This window comes from Melanaphis sacchari, unplaced genomic scaffold (assembly GCF_002803265.2).
Source record: "Melanaphis sacchari strain LSU unplaced genomic scaffold, SCAv2.0 Contig47_pilon_pilon, whole genome shotgun sequence".
NCBI classification, from domain to species: Eukaryota; Metazoa; Arthropoda; class Insecta; order Hemiptera; family Aphididae; genus Melanaphis; species Melanaphis sacchari.
Genome location: NW_020271320.1, coordinates 225,386 through 249,671, shown reverse-complemented (window position 1 = coordinate 249,671; position 24,286 = coordinate 225,386). Strand labels below are relative to the sequence as shown.

General features: G+C 23.9%; 1 long non-coding RNA gene across 1 annotated transcript; it reads left to right on the top strand.

The window, feature by feature from the left end:
* Positions 1-178: 178 nt before the first annotated feature.
* On the top strand, positions 179-24,236 carry LOC112598368. Its single transcript, XR_003114886.1, has 3 exons — positions 179-296; positions 9,780-9,892; positions 23,976-24,236. It is a non-coding gene; the product is annotated as an uncharacterized LOC112598368 (long non-coding RNA).
* Positions 24,237-24,286: the final 50 nt, after the last annotated feature.

Here is a 24,286-nt window from a genome sequence, read left to right as displayed (position 1 = left end):
TTTAAATAATTATACAATACATCTTACACACAAACACCTATATAGTATTATATATTATATATTATTATATCTTATAACATATTTTACAAATATTGTCATGGTTAAATTAATTTTAAAAATATCACACCAATACAAAAATTACAAAATATACATCCTTCAATAATAAAATTTTGCAAATATATACATAATTCATTCACGACATTTTTTATTTATTTTAAACTAAAGTATTTGTACTTTAATCGTTTTTAATCATCCGACATCAACCTATTCAGACCAAAAGAAAGTGCTCAGATAAGGTAAGTGCTTGGTTTATTATTTTATATACATTTTTATAGTATACGTTATAAATACATTACCTACTATATAAGTATATTTTATGACTTAAGAATTATATAAAATTTTAATTAAATAATTAGCATGTTACCATGTAGGGTATTACTATATATTTACATAGAAAAATCCAATAATTAAAACTGTAATATAATTATATAATAGAACGGTTTGATTATTGGTACCTTTATAATTTATACGATAAAATATATCATAAATTTATTTAATATAGATAATTCACATAATAATATAAGACTATAGATTAAGTAACACAAAATCAAACATAAATAAACACAATTGTTGTGCATTCAAAAACGCTATTTGTTAAACAGTAGATCAATTATAAAATACCTGATCTTTTGGTTGTATGAAATTGCTTCAATTTTTATTTCAAGAATATCATAACTTTTAAATTTTCCATATGCAACTTTGAATAAAAATATACATAACTAGATTACTTGATACAACTTAATAAGAATTTTAACTTTATTTTTACTCTCGGCAGATAGATTAATTGTTCTTGTGAATGAAACTATAATAATGAAAAAGAGCAGGCTACTTAGGCGAATATGTATTATTATTTTAAACTTCAAAGTATATCATTCCACATAGCCTACAAATGATGTATTACGGAATTGTTTATAATTTTATAAAGTTATTACAAGTTTGCGATTCAATTTATTTTAAATTATAATGTTTTAAGAACAAATATTCAATTAAGTCATTTTAAGTTTTAAATTTTTTTTACATTTGTATATGATGGTTGTAATCACTAATAATGACTTATTTATATTTTAAAACGCATTATATAATTTTTTAAACTAATTAAAAATGCATTTCTATGATGTTTATACTAATGTAATTAAAATTTTAGTATTTCACATAAAATTCAATCATTTAATCTAATATTTTTACACAAAAATATAGAAATTAGAAAAAATTCAAAAAAATACGTATCACTTAGCTTATTTTGTTCAAAATCTTTTAAAACGTTTTAAACTCTTGTCTAAGTTGATAATTTGAATTCTATAAAAAAATAAATATTTTGATACATATTATATACTTGAACAGTATAATTATTATTGGCATTAAATTTTCAATAAAGAACACACAATAACGTATGCATTGAAAATATTTTTAAAGAATAAAATAAAAAAAAAAAACTCTTTACGAATCGAAAGATTTCTATCTCCCGCATCCAAAATCGAAGAGTTAAAAATCATATTTAAGGCAACTCATAAAATTTTCCTCTTATTCTATTTTACCACAAGTATAAAAACAATTTATAAACAATGTTTATTTGAACATTTGATGTATTTATCTCTAATAAGCGACTTTGTGAGTGACAGCGCGTATGAAAATTGTTGACATTTAGCCACTGCATCTAACGCGTAGATCAAAACTACGCAAAACTGTATGTTTGTAATATAGAGACCACAACAGTAGTTTTACTAATAATAAAAAAGTACGTACGTCAGCACAACGTGGGTTAAGACCATTATTATTTATTAACATTTTCGTTCAAGTGATGTCGCATCATTATTATATCATTCTATTACACTGTAGTCATATATTTTGTAGCTCTTTTCACTATGAAGTATTGATAGCGTTCTATTGTCACATTTTTCTATCAGCTAAAACGACTCTTAGATGATTTTAGATACATTTTTAAATCTGTTAATATAACTCTGCGGCAATTCATCGCTGTTATAATATTCCCATTCGTTATTTTATTGTAACACAATATTTTATTAGCATTTCATTTTAAATATCTTTAAACATTTATTTTTTTTTTTTTTAAACACTAATATTATCAATGATTTACTTTTAAATACTCTCTTCTGAGTTTATATTATTAGCGGTACGCTGTTCAGACAAATATAATAAAATATGAATACTTAGCTGTATATTCGTACAATAAATACTGTAAGCATTTTGTTCAAATTGTTCACTATCAATCATATGTTAATTTACGCACAGTTATTTTAATTTTATGCAAAAAATAATTTTGATATTTCTCAATATTTATGTATTATATTACATCACTAATAATATTCGAATACAAGTAGGCAGGTTAATAAAACCATGTACAAAAGACCTCAAATATCTTATAAATACATAACAGTTAAAAATTTTGATTAACAAAAATTAACAATACCTCAATGATGTAGAGATTTACTTTTTATAAATATTTAATTTATTAATTATAAACTAATGATGTAGGTATGCCTATTCTTATTTATATATCGTTTTACGTTTGCGTACTTGAATGTGACGTTGTTTCGGTACAAAGCGTCAAGGCTACTCATTTCGTATATTTTATTATATGATAAGGTATTCAATAAAATATGTCAAACATCATCTTCACTCATAAATTATTTTTACGAGCACTTAAAAACTTGAAAACTTCCCCACGAACACAAAAGTGAACCGAACACCGCTCATAATCATTTTGCGATGTGTAGTATTATCATTTATTTCAAACGTAACTCACTGTTTGTATAATATTGTATATTTATATACCTATGCTATGTTTTATTTCTATACTATAATATAATAATAATAACAACAACAACATGCACCGTCGCGATCGTTTGTGCCACAGTTAGCGACTTGAGATGATATAATAATAATAATATTAGGTACTTAAATGCCTTATGCTTTTTAGTTTTTATTTTCACGAGAACGTTGATGTAAAAACATTATAAACGAGTACACATGAATTACTTGGATAATTTTGAACAAATAAAAAAATTATAGAAAAAAATTCTTTCTAAATATATTTAACAAACGATTTGAATTAACAAAAATGTTAATTACATACAATCAATTCAGCTAGTGTCTCATACATAAAGATTTGATAGACGTATTCCCTATTTGTATAACACAATAGGTTGCACATAATACTAAGACAATAATATTACCATTTGTCTACATAACTTATATTTATATATTTATAATAACAGTTTACACATTTATTTCAATTGAAATATTTATTACATGTTCAATAAGCAATAATTAATACTATATCGAGTATTAACATCTTTATTTCTAAGATAGGTACATCCTTATCGAGTCTTTTAAGCACAGTTAAAATTATCAAAAGTTAGGAAATTGAAGGTATTTATCTAGTATGATATTATATAATTTATGAATGGTTGTGCTTACTGATTTTCATTCATACAAATATTATTTGAACCAATTGATGTGCCTATTTTCAAGTTAGCTATAGTACATCACCAATCATCATTTATATATATATAACAGTAATAATCTTCTACAGCTCTACCAATTTTATCTAAACTTTACAGCCGATTCAACTTCTTTTATAATTAATAGATATAAGTAATTTTACTTTTAAAATATTTACATTAATTTATTATCTTGAGTTTTAAATAATAATAATATAACAAACAATCATTTATTTTTATTTCGAGTAAACGAAGTTACTATGGCTATTAGGTATAAAAAAGTAAGACCAACAAAATGAAACATGATACACAAACGATATATTATGTATTCCTGTGTACAATTTGTTTGATGTAAAGTATTTTTTATCAATAGATATTATATAGAATATATCTACCTACTTAGCATTTCCATAATATTATATGTATGTAATATTTATATCAATGGTACATTATTTTAGACATGTTTCATAGGGTGTGGAAATTTTCTTGTAAAATAAATACAGTTTTTCTTTATTATTAATTTTTTTTTTTAAAGGTACTTTTCACTTTCAACTACCTAGACATATATTTTTGGACTAGAATCATATTTATTTTCCCTCAAACATTAAAATCATAAATTATTAATTATTTAATTATTAAAACTATTCGTTTAATTAATATAATGGAAGAAAATGATAATACAATTATTTGATTTGTATTATATATATAAGTATTACTCTTCTCTATTATTCAAAATATATAAAATATTTAAGAACTTAACGATAGTTTGTTTGTATATTGTGTATATTGCACTTATAAGTTATTATGGTTATAAATTATTATAAAAATTAATATTTTATTATCTTTTAGAATATTATTAATTAATAGAAAGTAACGGTTTCTTATTTCGATAATGACAGATAATGTATGGTGGAGGAAAATTGGAAAGGAGGCAAATTTCAGGGGGGAATAAAAGTGGATTAATACGAACTATACCACGATTTCTCATTTTTTAATGAAAATGGTTATTCCCGTTTTAAAATAAAGTGTATTATGATGCAGATAAGTGCTACGAATCGTTATAATATATTGACAAATTTAGAAATTCATTACAACATAATAGTATATAGATAAATAATATCAATCATTTATACCACTGTTACACGTCTTATAGGCATATTTGTAAAAAATTATGAACAGTCATCACTGTAAAATATATAATATTAAGTACTTACCCATTTAAAGATTCCTGTTATCCTCGTCACGTTTAGGTGGAAGTGATGGACTTTTATAATTCAGCGTTGCATCTACCTAAATCACAATATTACATTATTTACCTATTTACTCGCATTTTAGGTATTCGCGTAAAACACGATATTATTGAATAGGACTCGGGCCAAAAAAAAAAAAAAAAACGAGGTATTACAAAGAAAAATTTGTAATTATTTTCATAAAAGTAAAAAAAAAAATGTATTTTTTTTCCTGGTTTTATTATTGAATGCAAAAAATAAATAATATACTATTAAGCGTGTCCCGAGGTAGAAATCTCGTGTTTTTAAACTAATTTCCTTGGTGGTGTCATTCATATACTCACATATAATATTATTTAATCTTGAAATCATACGCTGACATCGTACTATTTGACCTTTGTAACATCAATCGTGTCAGGAAACCGTCTATGAGGAAAATGTACAAATGCACATTGTAAACCGACCTTCTTAAATCTGCGTATTGAATAGAGCCGTATTCTTTATTTCGTACAGTCGGTGCATGGAAAATGTCTTAGAATTTGAGTCTCAAAGTCTACGTCGTAAGAAATAAAATAGACAGGTCCATGATTATTAAATGCGCCAAAAATAATTCCACTCGCTATTGTTTTATTCGTTTTACGGTGCTGCCAACACTACATAAAACTTTTTCGTTTTCGTTCATTACCGCGACTATATGATATGCATACCTATTAAGTAAATAGATATCCGTGCAATACGTATTATACATAATTTGTAAAATGTACATTTTGTACAACGAAAGCTGTCGATATTCTTTTTTTTTTTTTTGGCCGAGGTGAGTTGTGTATTCATTCATTTACCCGTTTTTTGTCGTTACACTATGTGCATCATAAAATACATAGGTATTTACATTTTTTAACGATATGTCCAGCCAACGTACGATATTTAAACTCCCTGAGCTAGTGGGTTATGCACACTCGTAAATGCACTTATACAGGTATACGGTATGTGTATGTATAGTCGCTTCTAGATCTTTTACCATGGTACCTTAATGTGTGTTTCTTTTGTGTGCGCGTAAGTCGATTTACAAAGAAAACATAATTACGCGCTATTTTATATTTGGCCAACGCTGAAACGAGTAACTGCGGGAATGTGCGCGTTGCGATCGAATATTTTTTAGTTCAATGTGAAAAGTTATTAATCAATTTTGCCGGAAAACTAACTTTAATAGTAAATTGTTTGTGTATCTATACCTTCAGCGCGGTGACGAACAGCTACAAACTACATATTTTGATAGGTAAAAATGTTGTAATATTATTACATACTGCATTATGTTTTGAGTGAAGTATAAAATATTATCTTATTAAAAAACGGCTTTAAACGTTAAATTTATCAGTTACTATACTATAATACTGTCCGTACTGGGTTTGTGTAGGACGTTTTTAAAATATATTAAGTTGCTCACAAAAAATAATAATTGAGTGAAGATTGGTATAGAATAATATACTATATTATAGTATATAATAAGAGATTTGACAAGTATTACTTATTACTATAGGGCTCGGAATTATATGTATTTGCATGTTTTTTCTGGATAGTCCAAAAAATAGCTAGGCAAGCTACAGGTTTGATTTGTAGTCAATAGATCCTAAATTTAAAATTCTATTTTGTATATTTTTGCATATTTTGTCATTTTTTGACATGTATACTGTATATTTCTGTATTTTACGATTTTTTCATTGCATATATACGCTTTTTAAATGCAAATATGTAATATTTTGATTATTTTAATTAAAATAACGTATTTATAGTTTTATATTTATAGTCCATGTAATTTGAAAAAATCATTTTCTTATCTTATTTGATACCTATTGGAACAAGTAGTAATCTGTTATTGAGTAGATTTTAGTGAATCATACATTCATTAGGTTAGATTAGGTTAGGTTTGTCGTGATCCATGTGTGCATAACTTTTATTCGATTTTATTTATTTATACCTACTTAATGAAAATAAAAGATATTTTTATAGGTAATCGATTTTTTTGCTTATTTTTGTATATTTTTGCATATTTAAAGTGCATATTTGAATGATAATCAGTACATAAATGCATGTTTATTTAATACATTTTTAGTGCATACAATTCCGGGCCTTACTTATTAAGTAATACTAATAGATAAATTTATACTTAAATATTAGGTATTTATGGGCATCAAAATTATTCAAATCTAAAACACCACATTCTTCTTGTATATAAGTATAACTGTGGTCTGGTGTGGAACGGTGGTTGGCCTCAGTCACTAATGTGTTCTGAGATCAAGCATCGGCCGGCGTCGCTACCTCTCAGATGGGTGACCACCCGAGTTATTAGTGACGAATCCATGGCCCACACACACACGTGTTTCAACCGTACTAACCAAACTTTACAAACAAACTTTACACAAAAAAAAACCTAATGTTCCTATCGACAGCTAATGGCCTTAGTTGCCGGACTTAAATAAGATCAATAAAAAATAAATAAATTAAGTATAGCTATACATAAAATGAAGGTAGAAAAGTGGATACTGCTCTGTTGTATATTAGGTGTAGAGCCCATTACTATAATGGGTGTGCTAAATTTAAATTCAATTGTGTATCATTGTACAGGGAAGACGATTCTGAGTAGAAACAGTCTGATAGCCTATAGTGTCATATTATAAAATTCTAACTACAAAATAGTTTGTAATTTTTTTTTCGATTTTAATGGTTTTGATCAAAGTTTAAAATTCAAATGCATATGAAAAAAAAATGGGTTTTTATATTTCAATATATATATTCAGATATAAGATTAATTTATACGAAATAATATAATATATAGAAAATAATAGTAAAAATAGTTAGCGAAAATTTCAAGTTTCTGTAGTTATTTGTTTTCGAATTATAATAAAATAAAAAATAAAATAAATAAATTTAGTACAAATTTTATTTAACGTAAAAAATTTCCATTTTATTTAAATTTTTTTTCCCCAATCATAAAAAAATACAACTAATTTTTTATTTTATTTAGTACAAACTTACAAACTAAATCTAATTTTCTATCCAGAACAACCCTCGAAGTTTAAAATCAAAGCATTTTATTGACAACTTATCGTGGTGCAATACTCATACACAAAAATACAAATATCATTATAAAATCAATACATTCATTGCTTTGCACAAAATCTAAAAAATAACACTAGGAATTTATAGAAGTATATAAATTTACCGTAATAATATAAACTTAAAATTTAAAACTATTTTAAAAATAACTAAACTATCGAATATTGAAACTATTAAATAATTGTTTATTTTGTTATTTGATTTATTATAAGTAGACGCAAAAATAAATTATCTATTACATATTTTACAATAAAAAATTAAAATCAAATTATTTATTTTATAATATTTTTTAGAAATAGTTAATTTTATAATTTAAATTTTAAATGTTTGTACAAAAATATTGAATAAACTCTAAAATGATTTTATATAGAAAAATTTCTGGTTTTTTTTTTTTTTTTTTGTTATTTATACTTATAAAGAAACTACTTAAAATGGTTTATTATTTATTACTATGTAGGTTCTTATTTAAATTATTTATGTACATATTATAGACTAAAAAATAGATATTTCCATTAATTTAAATATAAATTTTATGATAGGATATAAAATTGATTAAATTTCAATTCGCAAACAAAATGCATAACAATTAGCTTAAAACTCATAGTAAAATAATATATTGTATTTTTATCCTAAAAAAAAGTATAAAATATCATAACATCCCATAACGTTATTTTCGAATTAAATATCGCACAGACTTTCCAATTTTGAAACATGCCTATAATAAAATTTCCATGTGGTAAAAAATAAATAAAAAATATTTATAAAGTAGTAAAAAACAAGATATAATAAAAACATGAGTTTATTGAGTCTTTTGTACGTGACATAAAATAGGATTGTGAAATAGTGTAAAGATAAAATCATTAGATAAAAAAAATTGAAATACTTAAAATAACTATAAATGGTAATAGGTAGGTACTGTGTACTTAATGAGATTTAAAAAAATTCAATAAATGAAGATAGCTTTTATTAATCTCAGCATATAAATTTTAAATTTTGATAAATATACATAATATTTTAAGTATAAATAAAGTATATAATGCATAATATAACTGATAGGTATACCCAAATAAAACATACATATATTTACTATTAGATTGATTTTAATTTACTAAAATTACATGAATATTACTAAATATAACAAAATAATATTAAAATAGTTTAAACAATTTAATAATAGGTACTTAATATTCAATAAGTTTTAATTATTATTAATAAAATATTCTGAAATATGATTACGTATAATAAATAATTACTTTGAGTATTAATGAATATAAGTTGTACCTATATATTTAAATAAAATCAGCTGATTTTGAATTCAGTAACTTAGTTTTATTATTTAGCACTGATTTCAAAGTAAGAAATGAAGTATAATTTTAAAATAAAATATCTACAAATATATCCTATAAGATAAATGATTTTAGTTAATAAAAAAATTTTTATTACAACAATTTCAAAGTAAATATTATTTTTAATACTTATTTTACTTATTACTATTTGTATACTAGCTAGAAATTTTTCCACAACAAATGATTTTAAATTAAACGTTAAGGATTATATTCTATTAGGTATTCATTAGTCAAGGTATATCTTTAACAATTCAAAACATTTTCGAAAGAATAGTTAAATATTTATATTTATTTTTAAAATTAAGTAAATTATATTTAAATTATAAACACTCATTAGCCAAAACATTTGGTATAGTTAATGACTTCGGGCTGATATAATAATACATTTACTAGATTTTTTTTTATTTCAATATAAATAATAAAATATTAGCATAATATTTTAATATTTATCAAATTAATAGTGGTCTTTGAAAAGCTTTAGTTATAGAAATAAATTTTTTGATTAAGTATTTTAGTCATTTAATCAAGAAAGATGGACGTAATAATGTTATGGAAAATGTAATTTATAGATCAATATTGAATAATAACCTACATCAAATTGTATGCAGTGAAGAGTGAAACGGATTCTTCTAACACTACTATACTTTCAAGTCTTTCAACTGTTTTAAGTATCTTCAAATATGTAAGTATTGATAACACTAAATTTACTTTTAATATTATGTTTGAGAACAAAATATTTTTATAATACATTTTATGTGTGTTGGTATTTTTAAGAATTGAATTTTGAACCAATATGCAATTTTGTATTATATAATTTTTTATAATATCTAATTTATGATTTTAATATCTAGAGAAATATATTTGAAAAAAAGTTATGAATTGAATATAGATTATTGTTAAACTATTTTCTTACTCTATTTAAAATCAATAATAAAGCAGTATGCATAAAAACCAATACTTATCTTAGTGATTATTTAAAGATTACTAACTCATCATTTACGTCGCGTTCAGCGAATTTGTCTTAAGTAAGCAAATGACAAGAGTATTGAAGTACAAACTGAACAATTTGGTTATTATAATTTAACTATAAAATATATTATTAAAACTATTGGTACCTAACACAATTAAAATATATAGAGTAGAGATTTCTACTTTGTAATTCAAAACTCAACTTATGACTATAAAAATAATATATATTATGCTCGTTCTGAATGCTCCTGTGTTTTGTTTATCTATAAGAAGCTTCCCCAAGCATGACGTTAACCACGAGTCGGTTAGGTCTATAAATTTTTGTATTGAAATTGTTTTTTGTTAAATAAAATAGAAATAATTTATGACGAATAAATTAATATTTTATTTAGTTTTGTCAATTATTGTTTGAAATTTCCAACATAACGAATTGCTAATGAACATTATATGAAAATGGTTTAAAATATATGTTTTTACTTTTTTACACATATACCTATAATAATAACTTCATCAGTTTTATGCAAATAATATTATACAACTAAAATCATGTGTGATGCATTTGAAAATTATAATTATGTATGTATATTCATTTATTTATTAGTAAATCAATGGATTTGAGTGGTCTTTCGTGGATCAATCGCTCTTTTAAATAATGTATAGGTAAAATGGTGTGAGTGAGTCAATAGTAGCCCATATAATTAAGTTATATTATTAGTAAAACAATCAAGGTATTAAAAAAACAAAGTTAAATTTTGCAAAACCTTTATTAAATAATTAATTACAAAAATTATTTTTTTTTATAATTGGGTATATTTTTGTATTTTAGTAGGTGTTACTTTTATAGCGACTCATTATTAATAAAAATAAAACATATAAGTTAAGAAACAAATTATACTACTTTAACGTTTAAACATAAATTAAGGCAATTGAGTATTGGCACTACATAATAATAATTAGTAACTATCCAAATCATAAAGACAAAAACGTAATAACTTGACGAGCACAAATATTTTTACAGTACGATGACAGAGGAGGGATGGCAATAAGGCCAATCTTTTACAAAATGCAAATAGATACAAGGAAAATTTTAAAATTTTAGTTTTTTTTCAATATTTTTACCTCACATAAAAGTAAAAACTATAAATTTAGTTCACATAATATTTTTTATTTATTTTTCGATTCAACGATAAATTATTTACAAAATTATTTTCACCATTTTGTATTTTTCATATTTATAGGAAAAGCGTTTATAGCAGTAGGCAATACAATTTTAAATATATACTATATATGTCATAATATTTTACACATTTAAGCATAGTCGATACATAAATGACAGCATTCTTGTTACAAAATCACAAAAGTGAGAAAAAAATGATTTCCTTTCCAAAATATTTTTATATAAAAATATCAATTTATTGTATACTTCACATTTTATTTTTATCTAAATATTACTAATCCGGAAATTATAAATCAAGCTATGACTGTATTATGACTTGATATATACATTTGAGTACATAATATAGAATACCGGATGATTCTTTTGAAGTTAAACTTACGTTTTATTGAAAAGTTTTAATGTTTTTAAAATTATTATTTTTGATTTTTAGTAGTATTGATACAAATCAAATGATTCTCAAAACAAAATTATGTATATTATTTGCAAAGTTTTTTTTCATTATTATTATTTTTGTTAGTTCTTACTTATTTGGGTGAAAGTATCATTTAAGATAATGAGCGTTTTTATTTTATTAAAATTTTGAATAAGTTGTATATTAGATATCTATATATTATTCAAAATTTGAATGAACTTAGTAGTGAGAAAACATTTTCGGAAGTACTGTTGAACGCGGAGATTTCGCTCATCTAAACTTTTGTTATATAAAATACTTATGCGCTTTGCATACTCATATATTGCATTTTTACATAATTTTTAGTCTAGATTTTTAACGAAAACAAAATTTATACTTATAATTATAACAATCAAAAATGATTTTCATTTTTATACACTGGATTGTTTCATAACTAAAAGTTTACATAATTATGTAAGTGATCTGCAGCTTAGAAACGTTTAAATATTTTACTATTTTACAAAATAATTAATGTAAAAATACTTCTAAGTTATTTTTGACATTTTTAATAGACTTATTGAAAACCATTACCGATGTTATCGTGTTACGTTTTTAGGAACCATTTCCATTGTATAGTTTTTCTAAGCCAATTCGTTCAATTTATAGATTGTATTATTTTCTTTCCAATAAATAGAAATCTTCGATAATGGAAATTCGACCTTTGTCATTTCATTTGTTTATGTTTATCAAGAATTTTCTTTTCATACACGTAGGTACTAATATATAATTATGAGAGTAATCGAAAACTGTGATTTTAGAGTTAAGGAAGAGAGAAAAACCCACGGAGCTCACATTTAAAAAATTAAATATCCGACCTATTTAAAATGTGAGTGTATGGTAAAATGTATTATTAGAGTTTTAATCGTGGTACCTTAAAAACCGTAGAATTCATATGGATACTCTATACACATGTATTATAAAAATGTTTGTTTTTTCGTATAGAAATATTATAAATAATAATGTGACCTTTTTTTTTTTTTAATCAAAATAGACTAGTAACTGATACAATAGTGAAGCGATTCACGTCCGCCAAGTTGGCGTCTGCACATTGTGCTGTATTTATTATTAAATAAAACTAATATCGAATATTTGATAGGAATTAGTGAGATTTGCAAAGACCATTTTCAGATTTTATTAGGTTCTCTAGACTATGCAAGAAAATATACTAGTGCCACTATTGTAGTAATACACGCTCATTAATACTAAAAAAAATCGTAAATATAAATAATATTTAAAAATGTTCTTATATGCGTTAGCCTTATTTTGCTTGGTCATTTTTTAGATTTTGTTAAAAACCGGATCACTCTGGTAGAATATTTCAAATCGGACCACAACTCCAATCCATCATTCGCAATCCTCCCTGACCACTAAGGTAATACATTACGTTTTTATAGTTTTCCGTTCTCCGTGAAATGTATTTGTAAAAATATCAATTCCTCACAAATGTTTGGCATTAATTAACTAACATGATAAAACTGATCCTGAAATTAAAATGTATGCATAGCATTTCCAAAGCATTTAATAGCTTCATTTGAAAAACATTATATTTCTGTAGACTACCGAGAAAAACTTTGGAAAAGTTATGAGTGTACATAAAAAAGGTTTTCAGAAATGTCGTCCGAGAAAACTTTTTCCCTTGCATAGCAAAAGATGGAAACTTTTTTAGGCTTTTTGTTCTCATAAGTTATTTTACTGGTAATATTGATGTATTTTAGTCGAATTGCCAAAAAAAACTTGATACTCGTTCATATAATTTAAATATAGACACTTATTTATGTTACGAAGGAGAGTCTGGTAATTTTTGGTTTTCTTGTGGTGGTATCTATTACAAATTTACAATTTCAACATTATGTTAAATAGAAAATAACATTATATTCACGTTATAATATTCAAATACATATGGTTTTATTTTTATAAATCAGATAGTTATTTGAAAAAAGTGTTGTAACAAAAGTTATTCTACAACACTGGACAGTGCTTTAACGATGTTAAATAAATTGGAACATTACCAATCAATTTTTTTATTTATTGCGCTAACTTTCCCAACTTTTTGGTCATCTTTTATTATTCTGTTTTAATTTGTTGGCTTACCTAAACCCAACTAGTTCACTAATAAACAGTGTAATCATAATTCATCGATATACCATAATTGATTGTTATTGACATAGATATATTACATAGGTATTTTCTATATCATACATTAATAAACGTAATATGATATTTAAATTGAATTATTTGTAGAACATGATAATATGAGAATTTATTAGTAGAATATCTCTATTCCCAATTATTTGCGTATATTGTAATTAACTGTTAATAATCGATTAAGGAAAAATCGTTATTTTTCGTTTAATTATTAAAATTTGATAAAATTTTAAAGTTTAAGTGAACTTTTTTACCTCGAGTTTAATTTATAAAACTATATTAAAATATTCAAGCATTTAAAATTTCTATAAACAGTAAAGATAAAGCCAAAATATTTTTAAAATTAGATTATGAATAGAAAATACTAGTTTAAATACTTATTGATAATTTTAAGTCATTGCCATACAACTAAACAATAAAATCGATTTCGTTCTATTTTTTAAGAAATTAAAAACTATTGTTTGATCTAGTTAAATACTCCACATAACTGGTGGATCCTAATTATTTTAATTTTTAATAAATAAGCCCACAACGTATGAACTAGATCTAATTTTCTACTAGAAATCTTAAATAAATATAAATTGGAACTTTTTCTGCTCTAAAACGTAATGATACAAAAAATGAATACAAATAAATTTATATTTTTTAAACACAAATTTAAAAACAATATATGCATTGTAGTCTAATTGTAATTCACATTTATAATCACACATTTTATCAATGACCAACAAATGTTCCGATGATGATCAATATTTTAAAACATTCCTGGAAATAATAACCGTGATAAGGGGTTTTAGCAATATCTAAAAATAAACTAACAAAATTAGTTGCATAAATATATTTGTTATAAATTAATTCCATAGTGCCTTATGGCATCAGTATGTTTATTGATTCGCAAAGTTTAAGAGCACAACTGATATTTTTTATTAAATTTTCAAAACTTAGATACAAAAAAAAGTTTTTATGCATTTTTACTACAAAATAGTTAGTAATTTTTTGCAATTGTGATGAATTTCGTCAAAATTTATTTTTATATGTATTTTTATTATGTATATACAGATATAAGAATATCTTTTGTTGACTCTTGCATACAATTTTCAAGTATTTCTATTCGATGAATAATTTTTAATCAACATTTATAAAAAAATTTAAAAAATTTGATAAATTAATCATACCTACTTCTTATGAAAATTATAATATAAAAATTTGGTAAAAATATCAAGTATTTATTGTTATTTTTATTTTATTTTTTTTTTTTTTTATACAGTAAAATATTAAAAATGTTTATTGAAAAATAATTATTATATTGGTGAATATTCACTGTTATTGTTCCGTTCAGAATCTAAATTATAAAATAATAACTTGATCTCTACACAAAGTATATATTAGTATTTAAATATAACTCAAAAATGAATAAATAAAAGGACTTGAAATTAATACTAAAAGCTTATATTAAAATTATCTATGCGTTAACATTTTAAACTATTTATTCAATTGTATTTTTATTCTTTTTATTAGTTTAAAAAACTTAAATATATAAGGAGTTATCTGAAAAAAAATTTTTTGAGCGTAATTTCACATATATTTTTTATTAGCATCTTAATTAAGGATTAAAATTTCGGAAAAAAATCATTTTTTTTTTCAGAAAAATTGGGAAAATTTAGTTTCATTTAAAATTTCCGAAAAATATAGTTTTGTAGAAAAAAACCAGGATTTTTAGGAAAAATTGTAAAATTTCGTGATAAAATGATTTAAATTTTTATTTTTTATTTTTTTTTTAATAATTGAAAAAGTAATATGAAGTGGAAATGAAACAATCCAATAAATAATATAGTTGATAATCATAATAAATACAATATTAATATAGATACTATTATATAATAAATACCATTAGGTACTTAAAGTCTGTTTAGTGGATAAATCTTACAGACTCGATCTTTTATTTATAAATAATTATAAACTGTAATATTAATTATTATAAATATTTGATATTTAGTACTTACTATGTAATTATTAATAGTTAATTGTTTATTCATTACAATGATACGTATGTCGTATTGAAAAATATGCAATGACAATAACACAAGCCTCTTATCTATTTTTTTAACTAGGTTTTTTTTATATTTCTATTATTTTAAGCGTAAATAAAATTTTTAATTTTCCAAAAAATTTAGTTATTTTGGAAATTTATTATTTAAATATTCTTCGATTTTCCATGTTTACCATAGCTCTGGGGAAAACCCCGGGTTTTTCTTGATATTTTTGTGAGTTTTTCCGGCATTTTGATCCCTAACCTTAAATTTAAATTTAGATGAGGTCGTACCTATATTTGTGCGTAAAATAACAATTTTTCATCAAACAATTTTATTATTTTGTTGTTATCAGTGATATAAAACAAGCTTATTGTTATGCATAAAAATAAGTAGGTACTATTGATAAAAAAAAAAAAATACACAATAATAAATGTATAGTGAAAATAAATTAATATTTTTGTTAAAAATGTGTATTAATTAGAACTACAGTATTTGGGGTTTAGCCTTCTTAGTTATGTATCCACATTTAAAATGTATCATTATATTGTTCAATAAACTGAAATATTTTGATCTTATTATATTTGATTATCAAGAAAACACTGTACGATTTTTGTAAAATCTGTGTATTATGCAAATTAAAATAAAATACGGTATTTTTGCATCATTGGTTGCAACTAATCACATATAATTCAAAAACGAATAACCGCATATACTTATAGGTATTAGACATTTTTTACCAAATGTTTAAAATATCACTATTAACACATCGTTAATTTTCAAAAAAAATTTGATTCTCTTTAAATTATTTATAAGAATTTGACAATTTTTTTTTTAAATAATAATCTTAACAACGTTTATACCCAATTTTAAGTTTTAACTATAATACAAAACACTGGAATGGTTGAATGTAAAAAAACTTGACATGAACAGATATCAAATTCACTAGAATTGTATTTGAAATTATTTTAAATTATAAAGCTTTTATTTTGCTTTTTGTTTTGGGCATATTTCAAAATTTATTAGGATACATTATTGATTAGTGCATATTATTGTTATTTTTATAGGTATAGTGATATAATTCTCAAACCCTGTGTCTATGATTATACATTTAAACAAAATCATTAAACCTTTTATTCGTTTTATTCTATAACTTCAACGTTTGATCAACCACATAAATTATTCAGACTGGTAACGACCTAAAACAACTGGCACGACTGGTGCTACAAATGTATTCATATATGTTACATATAATATTTATTAATTATTATGAAATTTATCTTAAATATAGCTTATCAATGAAATTAATTTACGCAACATGTAAAGAATATCCATTTTTTTTTATTTATCAATTCTTTTACAATATTTTCAATAACTGTGTAATAAAAATAAAAGGAAAAATGTCATAACTACGTAAAACAAAACATACTATCTTTAAAATATCAATACCTATAGCTAATAATATCATTGAGAATATACATTTTGTGAATCTGTACAATCTGAACGACTTCTTTAGCTATATTCGCTTTTACTTCATGTAGAATAATTTATTATCATTCCATTAAGTTTTTCCAAAAACTATGAGAATTAAAGATTAAATCCGATATAGCTAGATACAAAAATAAAAAACTCGCAAGTTCGTAAAACTGTAAAAGACAATGTCTACAATTATTAATATATTTTACAAATAGAAAACATTTTTTGATATTATTATTCATAGTAAAAATTATACTATACCTATTAGATGCAAATAGTTTCGTTTAATTTGCGATATTTTTATAAGTTATTTTCTTTTAATCAAGTTGAAATATTAAGTAGAATTCCATGGTTTGAATAACAAAACGTTTATCTTAATCATAAGTATGTAAAGATTGATAAGAGATCAAATTTAAAACATCAATAACTAGTTCTAATAATTATTTTTTAAACATTTATTTATCAGTTCAATTATTTGTATTAGCTTGTATTCTAATCGTATACTATATTAATATTGTATTAAGCTCGCATTAACAATCTCCCAGAGTTCAGCAACGTGTGAACGTAGTTTTTCAACGATATAATGATTTAAAAAATTGCTGAAAAGTATATGGTACAGTAGCATTAAGTATAAGTGATTTGGCTAAAAAAATTGACAATAATATATGTTAAAAAAAAAACAATACTGAACTAATTTGCTGACATAGATACAGAAAGTTATTAAATAATGTTGACATTTTTGGTAGTATGAGGGCTCTGTAAATATTACAAAATTTTAGTATCCCAATATTTAAATTTTGTATAGTTTTTACCTCATGACTTAACAAATTAAAATTTCAGATAAACAAAAAACATGATAAATATTGTAGATACTAAGACATCTATGCATATTATTATTTTAGTCACGCGTATTATAGGTATTAATAACACACAATGTTTTACTACCAAAATAGTCAAAATGAAACATATTATTATGTCATTAAAATATTACATGTTGACTGTAGTATATCACAATTCATATCGTAGTATAGGTATTCCTACAATCCTATTTTTATAGTCGCTGTTATTCAGTAGGTATAATATAACATAGTCTCGTACATTAATTTTTTTACTATTCGTCCATATAGACGTTTATTTGGTTGAACGATTTTGAAAAAAAACCACATAGCCACAAAAGCTTTTTCTAAGAAGCCATAATGTCTTTTTTTATCTATTATACTCTTAAATTATAATATAACACAATAAAATATTATACAATGCATTTGTTAAAAATTGGATTGAACAGAATGTTTTTATTATATAATTATGTAGTCGATTTTTACCAATAATTTAAACTAAAATTAATCAAATTATTAATTAATAGCTATTAAATTAACATTTACAGCGATTAATTTTTAAATTTAAAACAAAATGGTTGTAAGATACATTTATATATACACATAAATAATAGATTATTTATTATTTATTTATACTTTAAATGGTAATAAATGATCTAAATTAAGAAAAATGAGACTTTAAAGAATTAAGCACGGGTATAAAATGCATACCTAATTATTTTCAAAAGGTGTGAGTGCATAAGAAAAAAAATACCAACACATATGACCATTAAAATACCTGATAATACTAACAAAATCCTGATAAAAAAAAAAACAAAAAATAAATTGAGAAACAAAATTGTACTGACGAGAACAAAATATAAAAGCGGTGGTGTGGCAGGTTTCACGTATCTATTGGCCTATATACGAAGCAATTCAATAAATTAATTTCGGGTGCATATTATACGATATAATATATAATTAATTATATTAAAGCATATTAGTACCTACCTATTGTAAACTACATGTGTACCAGCAACAAAATGACTGTATAATTATATTTTTGTACGATAAAATGAACAGAAAAAATAAAACCGCGTAATAATATTTCACTAAAACACAAAACATTTAACGGTAAAAATAATAAGTTAATATAATAACATTTGCGCTCGCCAGACGCCCGTCGTCGTGTACCTATTAATAATTAATTATAGTACGTAACATGTAACGACTGACGATAATTTATATGTAACACATTCAATTCGTATTTTGAATAATAAACAGTTAAATATACCTACACGCTATAATGTGTGTGTTAGTAGTGGCATATTTACAATCTTTTTTTAGGGGGGGAGGGGTGTCGTAATAGTGACAGGGATAGATCCAAAAATTTTCAAAATGAGGGGAGGGGGCATAAACAGCAAAAAAAAAAATAAAAGTCATCAGGTAAAAAAAAATCAAAAAGCTTGGCCCAATAATATCTTGTTTATTTAATTTAAGGGGGCGCTCGCCTTCACCCCCCCCCCCCCTTGAAAAGTAATTTATTACAGAGCTTCCTAAACTATAGGTCACGTTTTATAGACATATAGTCATTGAAATCGAAAAGAGCAAAAAAAATAAGGTCAAAATAATTTTAACCGGTAATTTTAAAGACCACCCTTTTTCCCACGATTTTTTCTGATATCTTTCATGAATTATATATGCTTTTTTTGCATATTTATTTTTGTGGGGGTAGAAACCCGCAACATCCCCCTTAAATACGCCACTGAGTGTTAAATATCTCCTTTGATATCACATGCAGCGGTTCTCGAATTTTGCTGTAGTGGAAATTAATCGAATAAAGGCACTAGTTAATGATATTATATATTGTATTGTTATCATCTGTAGTCTATAGCCCTGCGGCAATCGACCTGCTGAAATATGTTGTTATTTGTATACAATATAATATATAATAATATATACATATTATATATTATTTAGAACTGATGGTTATTTTGCAACCAAAAAGTATGGTAAATTAACGTTCTACAGTATAATATTATATCGTTATATTCGTCTTATAAGTCCGCCCTCGTTGAATAATATAATAGCACATTTTAGACAAACCGTTCGGCGTGTTCGATGTAATATTATTATTATCGTTTTGTTCGTATCGCGTAAGACCGGTTAAAATATTTTCATGTTTTTAGGTGTGCGTGCGTGTGTGTACGATTTCGTTTAAATAATAATATTATTATTGTTAACGGCATATTCTCAGATATAATAATAATAATAATACCGTACGTTTTACTAACGAAATAAGAATCATCGGTCACTACTCATTTAAATATTATTATAGGTGCGTTAAACGAGTAGATTAAAAAGAGAATCGCTATCATTATATGTTTAAATTCAAGTTTGGTCGGATTTATTGTGCTTAGCTACACGATACGCGATTACTAATTATTATGAATTTTAAACCTGCCACGTATTATAAATAAATTATTTTTACGGTAGCCGTGTACGACTGAAAGAAACCATGAACGTGTACCTAAATAAACGGTTATTATATGCGGCCGATTATCAAAATTATAAAAACGTCATGACGTACAAAATCAGAGAACGATGATTTATAATTTGTAAAATAATAAGAGCACTGATGCAGAGTCGAATTACTCTTATTTCGAAACAAAAATTAATCGCTGCAAGTTAAAAGTACAGTTTAAACTATGTAAAAAACTGTTTGACGTACCTACTTATATTTAACAAAAATATGTTCACGGTTGGCCATACTTTGTGGTCTTACGCCATCTGTACTATTTTTTCTCTGTAATTGTTGACTAGATTATATAAATTTCAATTTCAAATGTTTACAGTTATTTAATGTTTATTGATTAAGTTTATAGTTGCACTGAATATTCAGTTTTCCGTTGTTTCTCTTCAGAAAAATCAGAATAATTTTTGAATAATGATATTTTATGGTAGAGCAAATGAAAAAAATAACGATTTATAATATTGTCTAGAATATGGTAAAATTGATGGAAAGCCATAATATCATGTCACTAGGTACTCAAGTGAATAGGTATATACATATTTCCTGTTTTTTTGTCCACATTTTTGTTTTGTTGTAGAATGTAGATTTATTTTACACAGTAGTTAATTCTACGAAAGATGAATTCCCAAACCATCGTGGAATATATTATATAATTTCATTAGAAGATTAATAGATATACCATATACTATATGCACTTAATACTTATATTATGTAACACTATAACAGTATATTATATGGTATTATAATTTGTAATATATAATGATATTATAGGAAAATTATATTATATTTTACCATATATATCATAATTTCAACTCAGTTTACAGTGATCTTGAAATTCTACCAATTTTAAATGTTAAAACTTAGATGAATTTATCATATAAATTGCACTTATCGCATTTACACAAATACTAAACTATTTTGATGAGTAGAAAATAATCAATACGGGACTAAAAGACTAAATTGTGTATACTACAATATACTATGTTAGACACATATGATTTCTTCTGTTAACGAACTATAAAATTAGTTAAAATAAGTATTTTCTAGAATAGCCTGTAATCTGTCATTGTAGTATACGAGATACACTCATATAGGCTAGATTAGAGGTTCTCAAACTGTGGGTCTCAAAAAAAAAAAAAAGTCATCAGATGGGTCACCCAAATTTAAATATTTTTTTTAAAACGGGCCATGCCATAAAAAGTTTGAGAACCTCTAGGCTAGATAACCATACAAAAGAATTTCATTTAGCATATTTGGTAGAATTCAAGTGGGAAACGTGACTTAATACATAAGATACATTTGAAACTAATTTAAAAGATATATTGGAGTTCTGAACCCAAATTTAATTAAATACTTAAATATTTATTGACAATAATTATATTTATTTTTCATTTTTATTTAATAAAATTAAGTACTTTTATTATTGTTATGATAACATATTAAGACATTTTAAAAACAATTTCTTAGTGGTGGTGAACGAGTGGCGGAGCAATAAACAAACAAATACCCAAATTTAGCTATGATTTATAAATAAAAATTAAGGTACCAAAAAAAGATAATTATATTTTTCTCTTTGAGGATAGTTTCAGGTAGAACATTTTAAAACCACCTATTAGTTTTGTTCAAAATTAATTTTTCGTTTACGAATTTGTCATAAAATTCAATTTTAAAAATTCTAACTACTGCCCCACTCAATGATATGGTAATAACTACTGTCGACTTTATTATTATATAGTTATTATTAACTATATATATATATATATATATATATATATGTATTGTATTGCAGAGCAAATTCCTATGATTTATTCTATTCAATTGCAATATTTAAAAATACTTGTTTTTATAATCCAATTTAAAAAATATTAAATACAATCATATGTGTATAATGAGTATAGAAAAATTTACCTTAAAAGAGTATATCATTGAGAATAATTTCATAATAATTATATTTCATACTGATAAAATAAATTACATAAGAAAATGGTATGACGTTAAAAAATGACAACTGTAAATTACTGGTAATGTGTCCACTTAATAATTACTAATAATCTACGTATTATTATAGATTTTACGAATATGGTATGAATTGGTTTTAGAATAACTACTATCATAGTTTATTGGTATGTATATACCGTGTGTCTCAAAAAGAACGCTGTTTTTAAATTAACTAAAAAATACGTAATTTTTACTAAGTACACAATGTTTAAATTATGGATATTTATCTTATAATTTCAATACCTAATACAATTGTACTTTAATATTATATAAATATTATTTTTATATTTTAAGGCAAAAGTTTTTTCTGACGTTGTGATAAGTACATGTATTTCTGACCACACAGGAATTGCCTTTAAATATGTATACATCTTCTTGTAGTGGAATCACATTCGATTAATGTGATTAATTGATTTCTAGTTAATTTTTTTTTTTAATTAAAAACAGTTATTAGCGCATATAAGACAAAAATAATGCATAATTATTCGACAAATAAATTTGCTGGTAACAATATGTAAAAAAAAAAAAAAAAAAACTATATGTTAAACTATATGTTTTAAAAATAATATTTTTGATTATTATAAAAATTGGTATCATAATAAATAGCACAAGTATCATCGATAAATTAATCAATAATCTAGGTATGCTATAGAAGTCAATTTGAAAATTAACATATTTCTTGCTGGTACTTAAGTGGGATTTTTCCTAGTGCATTTTGAAATTATGCTTGTTTAATGTCACAAAAGGGTCAGGAATAAAGTATCTTCCAAGTGTATCCCGAGAAAAAAGGTTAATTTTTTACGTAGCCCAAGTGCGTCTAAAACCATTTAGATTTATCCAAAAGCTATGGTGCACAATGCACATATATTTAATTATTTTGGCTTACACCTATTTTTAATATTTGGGGAAAGTGTACTGATTTTTTGTATTTTTTTTCTACATTGGTTGGATATGCTATTTATTAATGACAAAAATGCAAATTTTCTATTTTGAAACTACTTCACTCGTATAACGTATTTATTGATTTTAAACGAGTAAGATAATATTTATCTACAATAAAATATATTACCTATTACAAAATACTTCATTATTATAATATTTATTTAATTGTAAATAAAACTCGTTCGTCTTAGAATTATCAAATTATACTATACAATTATTATTATTTCAGGTTTTTACAGATATAGCCGAAGTCTTCTTCAACTAGCAACATCATATCTATTATCTTGGACTTGTGTTCAGCTGTATAACAGACACACACACACACATATCATTTACAAATAATGACGACAACAATATCTAAATTGTATAGCATTGTAGCTAATTTTTAGTTTTCGTTTATCAATACGAAATCTCAAATTTAACTATCACTTGAAACTTTAAATATGAAATTCGAAAAGTATATCCATGATAACATATTAATGTATGTATAGTAAATTTCAAATCTATAATTTTCCTGGAAAATTTTATAGTAAGTACTTG